Below are 16,737 nucleotides of genomic sequence, written 5' to 3'. Positions count from 1 at the left end.
ATCACAATACTGATAACACATTCTTAAAAGAATATATTTTCAAGATTGTAATTAACGGTAGTACATTCCCAAGGAGTGATGTAAACAATGACATCATCACATGTGATGTGAGCAATGATGTCAATGCTTATGAAGTAAACAATGACATTATCACATGTCTTTAGTTATTTTGATTTGTATAACCGTTAAGCTCAAGCCGATAGGTCTCCATGCTTCATCTTTGTTTATATTCTTCATCTTCAGCTCTCGGATTAAGCCGAACAATTGATCTTGAAGTTTAAGATCTTGGCTTTGGGTAATTGGTCCAAGTGGTTCGTCGGAATGTTTTTGGACGTCCACATCATCCCCCCTTCTTGAAGAGCACTACCAAAAAAAAGTCTTTTTGTAACGATCAAATATTCGTAACTAAAAGCCTTTTTTCGTGCAAAATCGCTTTTTTGTGTCGACTTTGTTACGGATTATGACCGCTACGAAAAATCGCGGTACAAAAAGTTCGTGTCGCAACAAAATCCGTAACAAATATTAGGTGGTCAACTCTTAAAATAAGCACATGTTAATTATATTTGTTACGTTTTTTGGTATGTAACAAAAACATCAATCATTTTTTTGAACCGACAAATATCCGACACAAATACTGCAGAACAAAAGTTGAATACTGTCGGAAAAATATTTGTTACGACATATGTCCGAATGAACAAATGTGTTACAAATGTCTAATCTCGTCAGAAAACTTTTTGTTACAAGATTTGTCCGTAACAACAATACAGTACGAAAGGACTGCCCCCTAACAAATAAGTTGCTTGTTACGAAATTACTCTGCAACAAAAAGTCATGACAAAATTCAGGCAACCATTCATTACCATTTGTACCGGCCACTGTCTGTAACTAAAAATACGCTACAAAAGACGTCCCTGTGTGGAATAGTAGTTTTGTCACCATAAATAAATTCCATTTGTCTATATTATTAATCCGCGAGACAAATAATTTAAAACTTAATCTTATCATAAAAACTTCTAAATCCATCAAAATACTACACATGACCATGGTCATCAATACAACGATGTTCATAGTCCAGCAAAAAATAAAATATTAGTCGTCAACAGTGCTAACAAAACATCCCAACAAAACACCAATCCGTACACCAACATAACAACCTACTAAATAACGATACGCAAAACCAAAAAGTAATACGTAAATAGGTAATTCTGATATCATACGGAAGTATGATCTTAAGGGCAACTCCTAAACACTACTATGAATGACCCAGCTAGTCGAGTGCAGAATCATGAAGGCTGCAATCACGGGCGGCGAACCAACTGCAATGTGTTTTTAATAATATATAAGCATTTATTACAGAAATTGAAGTAATTTAATTTCCAAAAGAATAACGTAAATAAAATATTGCGTACATCCTGGTAAATTCACTCGATATTATCTCTGTCGAGTACATCACCGAGAATTTTCGCTCCTGCATTAGTTGGGAGGATAAGTGCGGTCTCCGGGACCATTACAGCTGTAACATACACCTTAACAATGGCTAGGGTATCACCTATATAAATAGGTTGAACGAGCGCTAGTTACGATGATGAATATAATAAAATAAAACTTACGCTTTAGCCTGATCTAGGGACCCTAACTTAAATACAAGTATAATAACAAATAAACTCGAAAAGCACTAATAAAATAGGCTGACCCTTGAACATTATGAAAATAAATAACACAACATGCACCATAGGGGCCAACTCCCCTTACACATACACTAATAATTATAAATCACCACGATAATAGATGGGCAATCCTTCAGTAAAAAAAAAAATGAACACAGCCTCCAATAGCAACCAAGTAACCACCAATCAAGCCCTACAAATAACGTTCAACCATACAACTACCTTAAACGCAAATAGACATCTCCTACAACAATAAAACCAGATGCTAGATATAACAGTCTTACACATGATCCATTTTATGTCCATTTCACACCGTACAACTACACAATCAAAAGGCAACTTATCAAGAGCAAACGAACCTGGTGTAGGGAGGCTTAGCATCACTCCTTCGCCGACCACACGTTTCTCCAATCCTCGAGAGAGCAAACGAACACGTGTCCCAATCTACGCCAGAACATTTCTTACTATTATCAACATTCCTTTGTGTTAAGAGCATGAAACAAATTAAAATTTACCATAAAACCAATATACGGCATTATTGTAGACATCAATCATATTAATAACACAAACCGTCATCAATTCAAGTGAACTAGTGCCAGCTGACTCGCCCCTCCTTCCAGCCAACCGGGTAGTTCACTTCATAATAGACATTGGATTCACATCAACTAGTAGAGTCGATATTTTCCCCCCACGTTACATATAGAATCTACCATACTTACCGGGGCTTCTGGAGATGGTCCAATGGAAGGTGTCCACGAAGAAATTTATGCCTTGTACATAGTCACTTCATCTCTAATAGCTTTAATTTCAGACAAGACCGCCTTCATCTCAGCAATACCATTGCGAAATTCCTCCATTTGTGATTGCATGGCTTCACTGTCAACATGGCTGGCAGATTGAGTCTTGGTTTGGGCAGAGGTTGCTGCGACATCAACCGCCGTTCGCTGTTTTCTTTTCCCTGCAAGCGCTCATCGGTATAAAGATTCACGGACGGCTGGTGTTCTCTGATCTGTTGGGATTTTGTTGAGTTCAGAATTGAGATATTCCTGCATAATACAATGAGTTTGAAGACAAAGGTAATAACATTACATGAGGGTGAAAACACAAAAAACTGTGTTGCTCTTAACAAATAAGTGTTGTTACCAAAATATCATCAGTCTCTTCATTATTCGCGTGTTGTCCCTTGGTGCGGGATGCCATCCATATTTCCAGGCTATCGGGTTCTTTGCCTTTGGCCTTTATCTGCAAGCAGCAGGTTGATTTTGATTTTGATTTCTAAAATCCTTAGAAACATTGTTTTGAGCACTATTTCTGTGCTGATAAGCTGAACTGACAGAACCAGATTTGACTAAAAATCTAATACTATTGTTATATATAGATTTCTTCGAGGGATCTGAAAGCTTTGAATTCGCTTCACAAATCAACTTAAAAGCACCCTCGGCTCCAGGAAATTGGTTCTTGTCGGGATGGAGATTGAGGGCCAACCGTCAATATTGTGTCTTGATCTTCGATTCATCAGCTAGCTTCTCAACTTGAAGGATTCCATACCAATCCTTTTCAGATCCTAATCTATTTTGAGTTGAACACTGAACATCACAGATGCTTAACAACTGGCTAGTACTGTCCTGGGTAAAGGTTTTGCGCTTTCAAAACAAACTTTGGAGCAGCTTCAAACTCATTCTCTTCCATCTTGCGCTGACCAATTGACCTTGCCCGTATGGCCTCATATTTGTTGCACTCCATTCTCTATATGAAGATCGGGAAATTTCAAAGAGACAAGTAATAATGAATTCCTCTCTTTGCTTAAATCAGATGCCTCGGCAATAAGAAAACTGAAGTTCAAAAATCTGTTTGGACTTATGATTGTTTGGAGCAGTGCAATGCCATCCACAGCCAAGAACGTGGTAGTCCGTTGCATGCTAAATGCTGTGATAATCAATTAATCATCACCACCGACTTTCACCAACTTGAATATCAAGCTTGTAGTTTCCCAATTGCAGCTCAAGTGTTTGAAAGGGGTAAAAAAATAATCTGGTGTTGGGAGTAGATTGAGACAAAAAAAAAAAACTACTTCTTAAACATATCTAAATAAGCTCTGCACTATGAACAAGCTAATACCACGTGCTTTCCACGTGCTTTCCTACGCTCACTTCAATATCCTGTTCCCAGTTCTCCTCAATTCCATGCAGGTGGCCCTTCCCGACTACTGCTACCACTGAATTTTGCTCACGAGCAACTCTAAGTCAATTGATTGACATATATTTGTCGCGCTCGTGGATAATATTTTCCATAATAGTTGGAAACTCCTTGCTTACTTCTTGAATAGTTGGCATGTGACCATTATCTATTTCCTTTAGCTTCTTATTGATCACTTCAGAACTTGGCGAGAAAAATAATTGAAACATAAAGGTGGAAAACAATTTTATCTTGTGCCTAAGAGGCATCTTCATCCATATTCTATGTAATGTGTACTGAACAGGTCGATCACCAAGGACAACCTTAACGCCATACTTTTTTGCTTCTTCATATGCCACGTGAAACTCATCCCCACATTGAACTTCCAGTTTCGTAGCAAGCTTAAGAGCAAAAAAGTTGTAAATAATGGCAAAAAGTTTCCTGTTTCTCTTCCACATCGGCACCATTTCTCCAATTGTTGGAACCTTAAAAAGAGATGTACGAGTAGGGCATAACTCCAGGAAAACAACCTCTGGTTTCAAGAAATCAATCACAGCTTCAACTTTTTGGCAAGATTCCTTCGAAAGATGAGACGTTCCAACCAAATAAACATAACAGACACCGCCATCCACAGTTGAATCACAATTGAGCATCACCACATTCTTCCAAAGCTCCGGGTCCAGAAACTCCCCCTCATCATCACTACTTTCAGACAAATCCTCGAAATTCTCAAAATCCTCGCCAAAAAGAGAGTCCCCTTCCTCCGCGTGCACAACACAATCAATCCCGGTAGGTGCCGTTACAAATTCAAACCCCGTCACAAGGCGGCGAGAAGGACAAGAGCGCAGGAAAACAAATCCTGCTAATCCTCTCCAAAAATTCAAACATTACAGTAATTCCCTCCAAAAACTTGAGGAAGCCCTGATACCACTTCTTCTATACCCATTACATTTGTGTAATTAGGTATGAAATAATTTCAACCATAAAGATATCCAAAAGCCACAAAATCGATTTTTACGCAGTCAATGAAAAACCTAGGTTTTAAATCCAAAAACCTACATTACAAAAACTTAATCGAACAAATGAACATCAAGTAGATGAGTATTATACTATATAAAAAATCCTCAAACACACAAATACGTTGGATTAACAAATCGTTTTAACTCACCCGTCAAATTTGCGCCCTAGAACGTAGCCCGAACGACCGCCTTGAAACCTAGGTGATGAAGGTCGCTAGCTTAGGGTGAATTTTGGGTTGCCTTCCACCAGCAACGGCGGCGCGAAGGTGGAGGCGACGGCGGAGCGAGGGTGGAGGTAACGGAGGCTCGAGTCTGAGGCTTCTCTGTAAATTCGTCTAGGGAGAGAAACACTTAATAATTTGATTTGATTTATTGTATATGAAACGTTGGCTCAAGACACAAAAGCGCATTGACGCTTTTTTATTTTTAATTTTGTTTTTAGTAATAAGTTTTATATTGAATTTCTTTTAATTTAAAAAAACTTCCCTTAATAATTTATTAAGTAATGAAAAGCTTGTATTTAATTATTTTTTAAATTATTTTTAGATTTAATTTTCAGAAATTTTTTAATTTATAATACTTATTTTTTTTTGTTACGGTCGGTCCACGTAACAAATATATATAAGATAACTTTTTGTCAAAATTGTATTTGGTACGGATAAATTTTTGTAACAAAAGAAAAAAAAGGTTGACCACCGTCCGTTTTTTTTTGTTTTGACATAAATCGTAACATAAATCACTTTTTGTGACGAGATTATTGTTACGGAATATTAGCCCGTTACCAAAAGACCTTTTTTTGGTAGTGGAGGTTTGTTGTTCTCCGAAACAACATCATCGTCTCCTACATTATACAAAGTCAAATAAGCAACACTAAAGGTACTATGGACTTGGTACTCACCTGGGAGTTCGATGCGGTAAGCATTGTCATTCACTTCCTCCATAACATGGAAGGGGCCATCACCACATGGTGTTAACTTCAACTTTCTTATCTCGGGAAAGCATTCCTTACGAAAATGCAACCAAACCCAGTCATCCAGATGGAGTTGAACTTCCTTACGATCTTTGTTTGCTTGCTTTGTGTATTGCTCAGTTGACTTTTGGAGTCTTGTGTGGACTTCATCATGCAATTGCCGAACAAATTCCGCTTTCTTCCTTCCATCAAGATTCGTTTGCTCATTGCAAGGTAATGGCATAAGATCAAGATGTGTCAGTGGGTTAAAGCCATACAAAATTTCAAATGGTGAATAATTTGTAGCCCTATGAATGGTACGATTGTAAGCAAACTCAACATGTGGTAACGTTCTTCCCAAGATTTCAAATGCTCTTGAACTAAGGTACGCAGTAAACTACCTAAAGTTCTATTCACGAATTTAGTTGGCCATCCGTTTGTGGGTGATATGAAATTGAAAATAGCAATTTTATGCCCAATTTAGCCCACAAGGTTTTCCAAAAGTAACTTAAAAATCTAGAGTCACGATCAGAAACAATGGTTTTTGAAATACCATGCTATCTAAGAACTTCTTTGAAAAACAAATTTCCTACATGTGAGGCATCAGTAGTTTTAGTGCATGGTATAAAATGAGCCATCTTTGAAAATTGATCAACAACCACAAAAATCGGGTCTTTTCTACCTCTACTTCTAGGCAATCGTAAGATAAAGTCCATAGAAATATCTATCCAAGGTGATTTAGGAATTAGGAGGGGTTTATAGAAACCATGAGGTTGAGAGTTGACTTGGAAGATAAACAAATGGTGCATTTTCGAATTGCCTTCTTGACGAGGATGTCCAATTTTCAAGGATTCAAATGCTTGTAGGATCCATCACTCGAAGCCGAGCTCGTCAGTTTCAAGAATCCGTCACTGCGTTGATCCGACAATTTTTCATGGTGAATCAATTTAAGGATGATTCTTGGAGATCACTTAGCTCTCATTTGACACTTCTTCAATGAGATCCGCAAGAATCGAAATCGAAAGATCAAAAGAATTGCTAATTATGGAAGATTATCAAGAGAATTACAAATTATGAAAGATTATAAAGAGCATCATCACTTATAGAGGCTTCTAGAAGTTACCTTAATATATATTTCCTTTTATTATAAGTTTTCATATAGTATAATTCCATATCTAGAACTTTCTTTATTATTTATTTTATTATAGTTAGACTTGCCTTTTGGTTTGTTTCATTTATTATTTGTTGTCTTTTACTTTCCTCAAGGACCTTTATATAAGGTCCTTGCCTATCATTGTAATGAGAACTTTTTACATCTTGAATCAAATTTCACTTTTATAATTTTCTAGCGTTAGAGAGTGATTTCCTCGCATTTAGAGTATCAAATCGGGTCTTTGGAGTGATTTCATCGGTTCGTGGCTTCCAATTATTTGTAGTGGAATTTAGCCTATTGTTTGTGTTTTAGCCTATAGATTGATTTCAGGTCCAAGAATTATTCTCGTGGTTGGTTATCATCCATATTAGTTCACATTCTCTGCACTATATTTTCTTCTCTATTCTCTTTTCTTTTATCCATATTCCTAATCCGTTGGTTCTATTGAACTCTGTGGGTAAGAAAAATACATTAGGTATAATTATGCATGGTTGGGTCGTGTCATTTGGCATCAGAGCCTTACGCTCAAGTTTTCTATCAATTTGAGTCGATCGCAGTCAAGTTTTGTTTGAAAAAAAAAAGAAGAAGTCCGTGCTAATCAACAGATGGCACGGGAAAAAAAAACAAAAAAATGGGCAAAAGAAAATGAAAAAAATTTATTATCAATTCTTAAGATATTTGTTGTTTACTTCTATTTCTCAAATAATCTTTCCTTTTATCCAAAAAAATAAACCTATTTGGATTATTTGTCTTCTACTTCCATTATGAACTTATATTTCTTTTGCTTTCACTACTGTTTTGGATTTTTTGGTTATTGTCTTTGGAAGAATTCCATCGATTTGAATTGAGTCTTTTTTGCGATACGGAGAGGTACATAAGTTGTGGAGTGATACACGAGAGTTCTTTTGAGGTTGTTTCTTTTTCTTTTCTTTCTTCTCTTTCTAATGGCAGGGGGTTAATGATCAAATTCTCAACAAGTTGATGTACAAGGTCTTCTCAATACTATTCTACAAGAGTTTAAAAATCTTAACCATTATGGATTGGAATTGATGAATAATAGGATGGATCAACTGTAAAAGAATCAACAAAAGTTACAAGAGAACATCCGACCGTTACCTGAAGCTCAGAGGTGAAATGATGTTCAACCGCATTTGAGGCCAAGACGCAACATCTGGCCCCTACCGCAAACAACTTTGATGAACCCGATATGAGGAGTTTCAAGGAAACTGGGAATGACCTAGGCATCATAATAACTATAACCGACGGGATGGAGATGAGGCTATCAAACTCGATCGAGTTTCAAGTGCCACCGTTCTAAGGAAAATCTGACCCTGAAGCATTTTTGCAATTGGAACGAAGGTTATAACTAATCTTTGATGTTCAAAAATTAACTAACCAACAAAACATCCATGTGGCCATAATGGAGTTTTTATATTATTCCCTTGCATGGTGGGACCAATTGAGCATCAACCGCCGCAGAAATAGGGAGGCTTCAGTGCGGACTTGGATCGAACTTGGTACACTTATGCAAAAGAGGTTTGTTCCCCCTGTTTGCCATCGTGAAGTATTCCGGAGATTGCAGAATATACAAAAAGGGTTCCGGTTAGTGGAGGAGTACTATAAAGAGCTTGAAACACTTCTTCTACAAGCCCATATATGTGAAGATCAGGAGCAAACAATGTCTAGATTTTTTAATGGGCTTCAAAAGGATATTACTGATGCGATTGAGATGTACCAATACATGAATCTCGATGATATGGTACACTTGGCCATAAAGGTGGAGAAGCAACTAAAATCAAAGCAGATGCAAGGTAATCCATTTAAACCTTTTTCAATTGTAGGGTTGCCTAAAGCGCTGCTTCCAAAACATATCAACAAAGGAAAAGATGTAACCGGAGTTGTTTTGATGCACCCTAATCTGCCAAAAAACACCCAAAAGACCACCACCGGTAGCCGAGATGTGTTATGCTTTAAATGCCAAGGCTGAAGACATTTTGCAAATCAATGTCCAAACAAGCGTACTATGATTCTTATGACCTTCGGTGAGTACGAATCCAAATAAGAAACTGAAGAGGTGAATGAGGCAAATTCATACGACCAAAAAGTTGGAGAATCAATACCATAGTCCAATTTGACATTAGTCACTCTCCGAGCTCTTACCATCCTTCTAAAGGAGGTTGAAGATACCGAACAACGAAAAAATTTATTCTATGGAAGGTGTAAGATTCCAACTAAGGTATGTAGTCTTATCATTGACGGTGGTAGTTGTACTAATGTCATTAGTGACCTCGCAGTGAAAAGACTTAATTTGATAATGAATTTGCACCAGATGCCTTACAAACTACAGTGGCTCAATAATTGTTGGGAAATCAACGTCACCAAACAAGTGTTGTATGGAATTGAACTACAAGGTTACAAGGATGAGGTAAAATGCGATGTAGTTCCAATGCAAGCATGTCATATTTTTTATGGGAGACCATCACAATTTGACAAAGAAGCTGTACGTGATGGCCGTTGTAATCGATATATTTTCACACATGCCGGACGGACTATAGTTCTAAAGCCGTTGAGTCCTTGAAAAGTAAATAAAGATAAATAATACTTGTACAAGCAGTTTTCCGCCGAAGCAAGAGAGAAAAGAAACCAAAAGAAAGACAACAAGATGGTGAGCTATGTTGTTGAATCAACTCGATGTGAGGAGTCTAATTTGAAGTTCTCCTTAGAATCACCCGCAACAAAAGGTAATCCACATGCAAGTGCATCTACTCTCTCAAAAAGTCTAACTGCCCCACAACCTCTCATATCTTCATCTTCACCAATATATACATCTACCCTAGCCACTCTCAAATACTCTACCGTTCTACTCAAAAATCAAACACAAGTGTAGTGATTCAGGGTGAAACCAGCTGGAATCCTAAACACGAGAGTGAGAGGTCTAATCTTTTAATGGGTAGGAAGGAAGCTTTACGTTTAGAACATGGAGTTCATTCTTTTCTATTACTTTAAACCTACTTATTTTTCCATGAATGACTAACAAACTTCCATCTAGTTTTGCTAACTTTTTGCAGGCGTATGATGATGTTTTTCCTGATAAAGTACCCCATAGTTTACCACCCACTCATGGAATCGAGCACGAAATTGATTTTGTCCTGGGAGCATCAATTCCTAATCGGTCAGCCTATCGAGCCAACCCGGATGAGGTAAAAGAAATACGAAGGCAAGGGGAGGATCTACTGAGCAAAGGTTGGATTCATGAAAGCCTAAGTCCTTGTGTTGTACCTGTCCTATTGGTGCCAAAAAAAGATGGAGATTAGCGCATGTGTGTGGATTTCTGAGCCATCAACGTTATAACAGTTAAGTATCGTCATCCCATTCCTAAATTAGCTGACATGCTGGATAATTTGTGTGGTTCTGTAATTTTTTCAAAAAATGATTTAAAAAGTGGCTATCACCAAATTCGGATGAATCAAGGTGATGAATGGAAAACTGCCTTCAAGATTTCTTTTGGTCTATATGAGTGGTTAGTTATGCCATTTGGACTTACTAATGCCCCAAGCACGTTCATGCAATTTATGAATCATGTTTTAAGGAATTTAATAAATAAGTTTTTGGTAGTATACTTTGATAACATACTTGTTTATAGTACTTCTATTGAAACACACTTTTAACATTTACAAGCAGTCTTAGATGTTTTACGGGCTGAAAAGTTATACGCTAAGTTACAAAAATGTGACTTTTGCGTCGACAAGTGCAAATTTTTGGGTTTTATTGTAGGAAACGGTGGAGTATGTGTAGATCCTGCGAAGGTTGCGGCCATCCAAGAGTGGCATACACCTACTAGCGTAGGTGATGTCTGCAGTTTCCATGGTCTTGCAAGTTTCTACCGTCGATTTGTGCGGAACTTCAGTATTATTGCAGCACCCTTGACTGCAATTTCCAAAAAAGATGATAAGTTTGAGTGGGGAAGTCAATAACAAATTGATTTTAATACTTTGAAATTGAAACTTACATGTGCACTTGTACTTGTTTTGCCTGATTTTTCTAAACCGTTTGAACTTGATTGTGATGCCTCTGGTTTAGGTATCCGCGCCATCCTCTCGCAAGAAAATAAACCCGTTGCATTTTTCAGTGAAAAACTATATTGTGTTGCCTTGAATTACTCAACCTATGATAAGAAATTGTACTCCTTAGTGTGGGCCTTGCAAACATGACAACATTACTTACGTCCTCGTGACTTTGTTGTGTACACTAATCATAAATCCCTCAAGCATATGAAATCCCAAAGTAAGTTGAGTACGAGACACATCTGATGGATCTTCTTCATTGACACATTCCCCTCTATTGTTAAATACAAAAAAGGTAAGGAAAACATCGTTGCGGATGCATTGTCACACATGTATGCACTTGTTATCACACTTGAGTCTAAGCTATAAGGTTTTTCATATTTGAAAGAATTATATGCAACTAACCCTGATTTTTCCGATATATTTGCTAAATGTAATTCACATGCATTTTAAAGGTATCATGTACATGAGGGGTATTTGTTGTGTGAAAATAAATTGTGCATGCCTAAATGCTTTTTGAGATAATTGTTATTTTGGAAAGTCATTCGGGGGGTTTGATGGGACACTTTGGTAGGAACAAAACACTTAATTTGCTGCAAGAACATTTTTTTCCATGAATGAAAGCCGAAGTTGAAGCTGCAATTCGTCGGTGTACAACGTGCCTCTCTTCGAAGTCTATTGTTCATCCACATGGTTTGTATACTCCGTTACCTATTCCTGAATCCCCTTGGGTTGATATTTCTATGGATTTCATATTAGGTTTGCCTAGGAGTAGGTCTGGTAATGATTCAATATTTGTTGTGGTTGATCGATTTTAAAAAATGGCACATTTTATTCCATGCACAAAAACCATTGATGCTTCACATGTTGCTTCATTATTTTTCAAAGAGGTTCTTAGATTGCGTGGTGTTTTGCGATCCATTGTTTCTGATAGGGATTCTCGATTTTTAGGCTATTTTTGGATAACTTTTTGGGCTAAATTAGGTACAAAATTAATATTTTCCACATCACACCACCCACAAACTGATGGTCAAACTGAAGTTGTTAATCAAACTGTGGGCAGCTTGTTACGTGCCTTAGTTAATGAGAATTCAAAGAGTAGGGAAGAATGTTTAGCTCATGCTGAATTTGCATATAACCGTACGATTCATAGCTCTGCTAATTGTTCTCAATTTGAGGTTGTTTACGGTTTTAACCTATTAACTCCTTTGGATCTTATGCCATTGCCACGCAATGAGCATGTTAGTTTTGATGGCATAAAAAGTGCTAAGTTTGTCTAACAACTTCATTCTCAAGTTCAGGATAACCTACGAGAGGCAACTGACAATTATGCGAAAAAATTTGTCACGCTGAAATGGCGGACAGAGCGCAAGGAGATTGAAAGGAAATAAAGAAAAAAAAGATAGGTAATTGGGTGTTTTTCTTCTTATTTCCTTTTTTTCAAGTACAATATATTATTTATACTGCAATTACAGACTAAGAAGCGTAATTACATGACTCACACTTTTATTAATATGACAGACTTCTTTCTCTTTCATGACAATACCTCCCCCTTAAACGCAGTTTGTCCTCAAGTCGCAAAACTAGGGAAGCGTGAGCTGAAGTCTTTGAAAAATTCACAAGTAGCTTCTTCTTCAGGAAGATGTGCCCATTGATCTAATAGTTGGGTTGCCGGTAAGGATCCTCACCTGACCAAATGGCAGGCCAAAATTTTGATTGGTTGCAACAAAATCCTCCCATCATCATCAAACGTAGGCAAGGAAGCAGTGACAATAGACAGAGGGCCAACATGTTTCTTCAGAAGGGAGACATGGGAAACTGGATGAATGCGAGCAGAGGTGGGTAACTCCAAGTGATAGGCAACATAACCAACACGAGCCAAAATCTTGAATGGGCCAGCATATTTGGGGCTCAACTTCCAAACATCTCTGGAGTGAAGTGAAAGCTGGCGATATGGCTTCAACTTAAGGTAAACCAACTCTCATTCTTTAAATTCCCGTTCACTACAATGAGAATCTGCATAATATTTCATATGATATTGTGCTGCCAATAGGGCTTGCTTGAGTAGATGCTGAGCTTGTTAACGATTGGCTACCAACTCATGAACCCCTTCCACATTGGTAGAAGGTATAGGGCCAAAGAGCCATAGTGTAGGATGAAAACCATATAATGCCTGAAATGGAGTGGTGCCCAATGAAGTGTGATATGAAGTATTGTACCACAATTCCGCCATAGGAAGCCAATTGGACCAATGCTTAGGATTAGAACTACACATGCACCTGAAGTAGGACTTTAAGCACTTATTTACTCTCTCAGTCTGTCCATCACTCTGTGGATGGTAATGCAGTGCTTAGCCTCTGCTCAATCCCCAACACCTTAAACAATTGTTGCCAAAATTGACTAGTAAATACCTTGTCTCTATCAGAAATCACATTGTGGGGCAAACCATGCAACTTATAGATGGACTGTAAGAATACTTGGGCAAGACTTGAAGCTGTAAATGGGTGAGCAATGGCAACAAAGTGAGCATATTTGGTGAATCTGTCAAAACTCACCCAGAGAGTGTCTTTGTTGGGTGATCTAGGTAATTGCTCAACAAAATCCATGGAAATATGAGTCCAAGCCTGTTCTGAAACTGGTAGGGGTTGTAACAAACTGGGATTTTGTACATTTTTATGCTTACACATTTGGCACACCTGGCAAGAGGCAACAAACGTCTGTACATGCTGCCTTATCCCTGTCCACCAGAACACACTACATACCCTCTGAAATGTAGCATTAATCCCTGAATGACCACCCATACTGGAGTTGTGGAATTGGTGCAGAATATGATTCCTTAGATTCCCAGAACACCCTACTACCAACTTGCCTTTGTGCCTCAATAACCCATCATGATAGTTGTAGAGAGACATATTATAAGACAAGGTGACCAACTCAACTATTATGTCCTGGAGGAATAAATCAGTACTATAACTACTGATAATCTCACCCATTCACATTGGCTTAAAGACAATAATAGTTGAACACTCTCCCTTCACCAATTCCTCTTCATTTGAAATATGAACTCTAGACAACATATCAGCCATTTTATTTTCAATTCCTCTTTTGTGCTCGATAGTGTAATCAAACCCCATAAGTTTAGTCAAATACTTATCTGTAGTGGTGTTGAGATTTTCTGTTCTAGCAAGTATCTCAGGCTTTTCTGGTCTAATCTAATATTGAATAGAGCATGAAGCAAATAAGACCTCCACTTCTCCACAACCAATATGATGGCCAAGAATTCCTTCTAATATATTGATAATCCCAAATTCTTACGACCTAAGGCTTTGCTTAAGAAAACCAAAGGATGCTGGTCTTGCATAAGAACAGCCCCTAAACCCTTGTAAGATGCATCGGCCTCCACAACAAAAGGCCTGGTGAAATCAGGTAAGGCTAAAACTGAAGCTGTAACCATTGCATTTTTTAGCCGATGGAAGGCAGCTTCAGTCTCTGAAGACCACACGAACTTTCCCTTTCTTGTTAGATCGGTTAAGGCCCTAGCAATCACTCCATAATGTTGAATAAACTTCCTGTAGTATCCAGTGAGGCCTAAGAATCCTCTTAATGCCTTAACATTAGATGGAGTTGGCCAATCTAACATTGCTTGGATCTTGGACTTATCCGTCTGTACTCTCCCACCTCCTATTACGTGCCCTAAGTACTCAACCTCCACATTGCCAAAGTTGCACTTCGATTTTTTAGCAAACAAGGTGTGCTAGGACAGAATATTAAACACTTCTCTTAAGTGTTTCAAATGTTCGGTCATGTTTGAGCTGTAAACTATGTCATCAAAGAAAACCAGGATGAAATCTCTCAAATGAGACTTAAAAATCAGATTCATGGCTTCTTGAAAGGTGGCTGGTGCATTTCTGAGGCCAAAGGGCATCACAATGAACTCATACAATCACGAGGTAGTTACAAATGCTTTTTTAGGTATATCCTCTTCGTGCATTCTGATTTGATGATAGCCAGCCCTTAAATCTACTTTTGAAAATATAGTTGCTCCACCTAGCTCATCCAATAAATCCTCCACCAAGGGGATAGGAAAGCTATCTTTTATTGTAGCTGCATTGAGCTTTTGGTAATCAATACAAAACCTCCATGAGCAATCCTTCTTTTTAACTAGTAGCACAGATGAGGAGTATGGGCTGCTACTAGGTCGAATAATCCCTGTTTGCAACATCTCATTCACCAATTTCTCAATTTTTCTCATTTAAAGCATAGAATACCTATAAGCATGTTGTTTAATAGGTCCTATATTGGGCTTGGTGGGGATTCTATAATCCATGTTCCTCTTAGGGGGTAAACCAGTGGGGACTTCGAACAGGTGCTGAAACTCCTAAAGTAATGACTAAATTTCTGGATGACAAGCAGATGTCTTCTCTTTTGTTTGTCTAAATATAATGCATAAGAAGCCCCCAGTGCCTTCCCTTTCCAGCTCTTTACTAAATTGAGTCATAGTTTACATACTTAGCAAGTTTACCCCAATAACCATGTCGCAACCCCCTAACTTCAACAATCTCACAGGGGCGCTAAACTTGTGACCCCCCATTTCCCAAGCAAACATAGGGCATTTAGATTTGCATTCAACTTTATTGCCATCAGCAATGGTTATTAACCAAGGATCAATAAACTCCATTGTACACCCCAACTTTGAAGCTGTTTTTTGGTCCAAAAAGGTGTGAGTGTTGCCTGAGTCCAGCAAGATGACTAAGTCACAATTATTAGACTTTCCTAACAACTTAATGGTGTTAGAAGGAACTTGACCAGCCACAACATTCAAAGAGATTTGGGGTTCCTCCAACCCTTGCTGGCCTTCTCCCAACTCAAAAGTCCCACTGTCATCCTCCCCACTTTCTTCTCCCAACTCAAAAGTCCCACTGTCATCCTCCCCACTTTCTTCTCCCATGATCAAGTATACTCTTTTGCACTTGTGTCCTATATGGAACACCTCATCACAATTGAAGCACAAATTCTTCTCTCTTCTAGCCTTCATTTCTTCAGGAGACAACCTTCTAATAGGACGTAACCTTGGCTTAGCAACATCGGAACCATTCTTAGTTGTTGGCACTGCTGGTTGAGGATTGCCACTTCTGTTCAGTCCTCTCTGTCCCTTAGTGAGGAGATTGACTATATCCTCACTTTGGATGGCCAATTGAATAGCATTTATCAAAGTAATAGGTTTCTACATAGTCACAAACTTTCCAATCTCTTCCTTCAATCCACCAATAAAACTTTTTACAAAATATTTTTCTTTCAAAGATTTATTATCCTCTCTTACTAAAACTCTCATTTCTTCAAACTCCTGAATATAATTCTACACAGTGGTATTTTGCCTCAATTTAATAAACTGAGCAACTAAACTCCTTCAAGCCGGATTTAGAAACCTTTCCAATACTAATCCAGAGAATTCAGGCCATGACAGATAAATGTTTTCCTCAATATAGTCCACAAATCAACTATCAGATGCTCCTTCTAAATTCATAGCAACGAGGCTGAGTTTATCATAATCGGACACTGGATTATAAGCAAAATACCTAGTGCATTTTCTAAGCCAGAGCCTAGGATTATCTCCATTAAATTTTGGAAACTTCGATCGCAATTTATTATTGTGTAAAGCATGGTTCAACTCGTTCAACCTAGTCATAGAAATAGAAGACAATATTTCCCT

At 37.9% G+C, this 16,737-nt stretch overlaps 1 pseudogene; it reads right to left on the bottom strand.

Moving 5' to 3' along the window:
* Positions 1-1,853: 1,853 nt before the first annotated feature.
* LOC127252813 (uncharacterized) lies at positions 1,854-6,054 on the bottom strand (annotated as a pseudogene).
* Positions 6,055-16,737: the final 10,683 nt, after the last annotated feature.

Source organism: Andrographis paniculata, unplaced genomic scaffold (assembly GCF_009805555.1).
Source record: "Andrographis paniculata isolate CXL003 unplaced genomic scaffold, ASM980555v1 Contig49END, whole genome shotgun sequence".
NCBI lineage: Eukaryota > Viridiplantae > Streptophyta > Magnoliopsida > Lamiales > Acanthaceae > Andrographis > Andrographis paniculata.
This window is presented reverse-complemented; position numbering and strand designations above follow the sequence as displayed.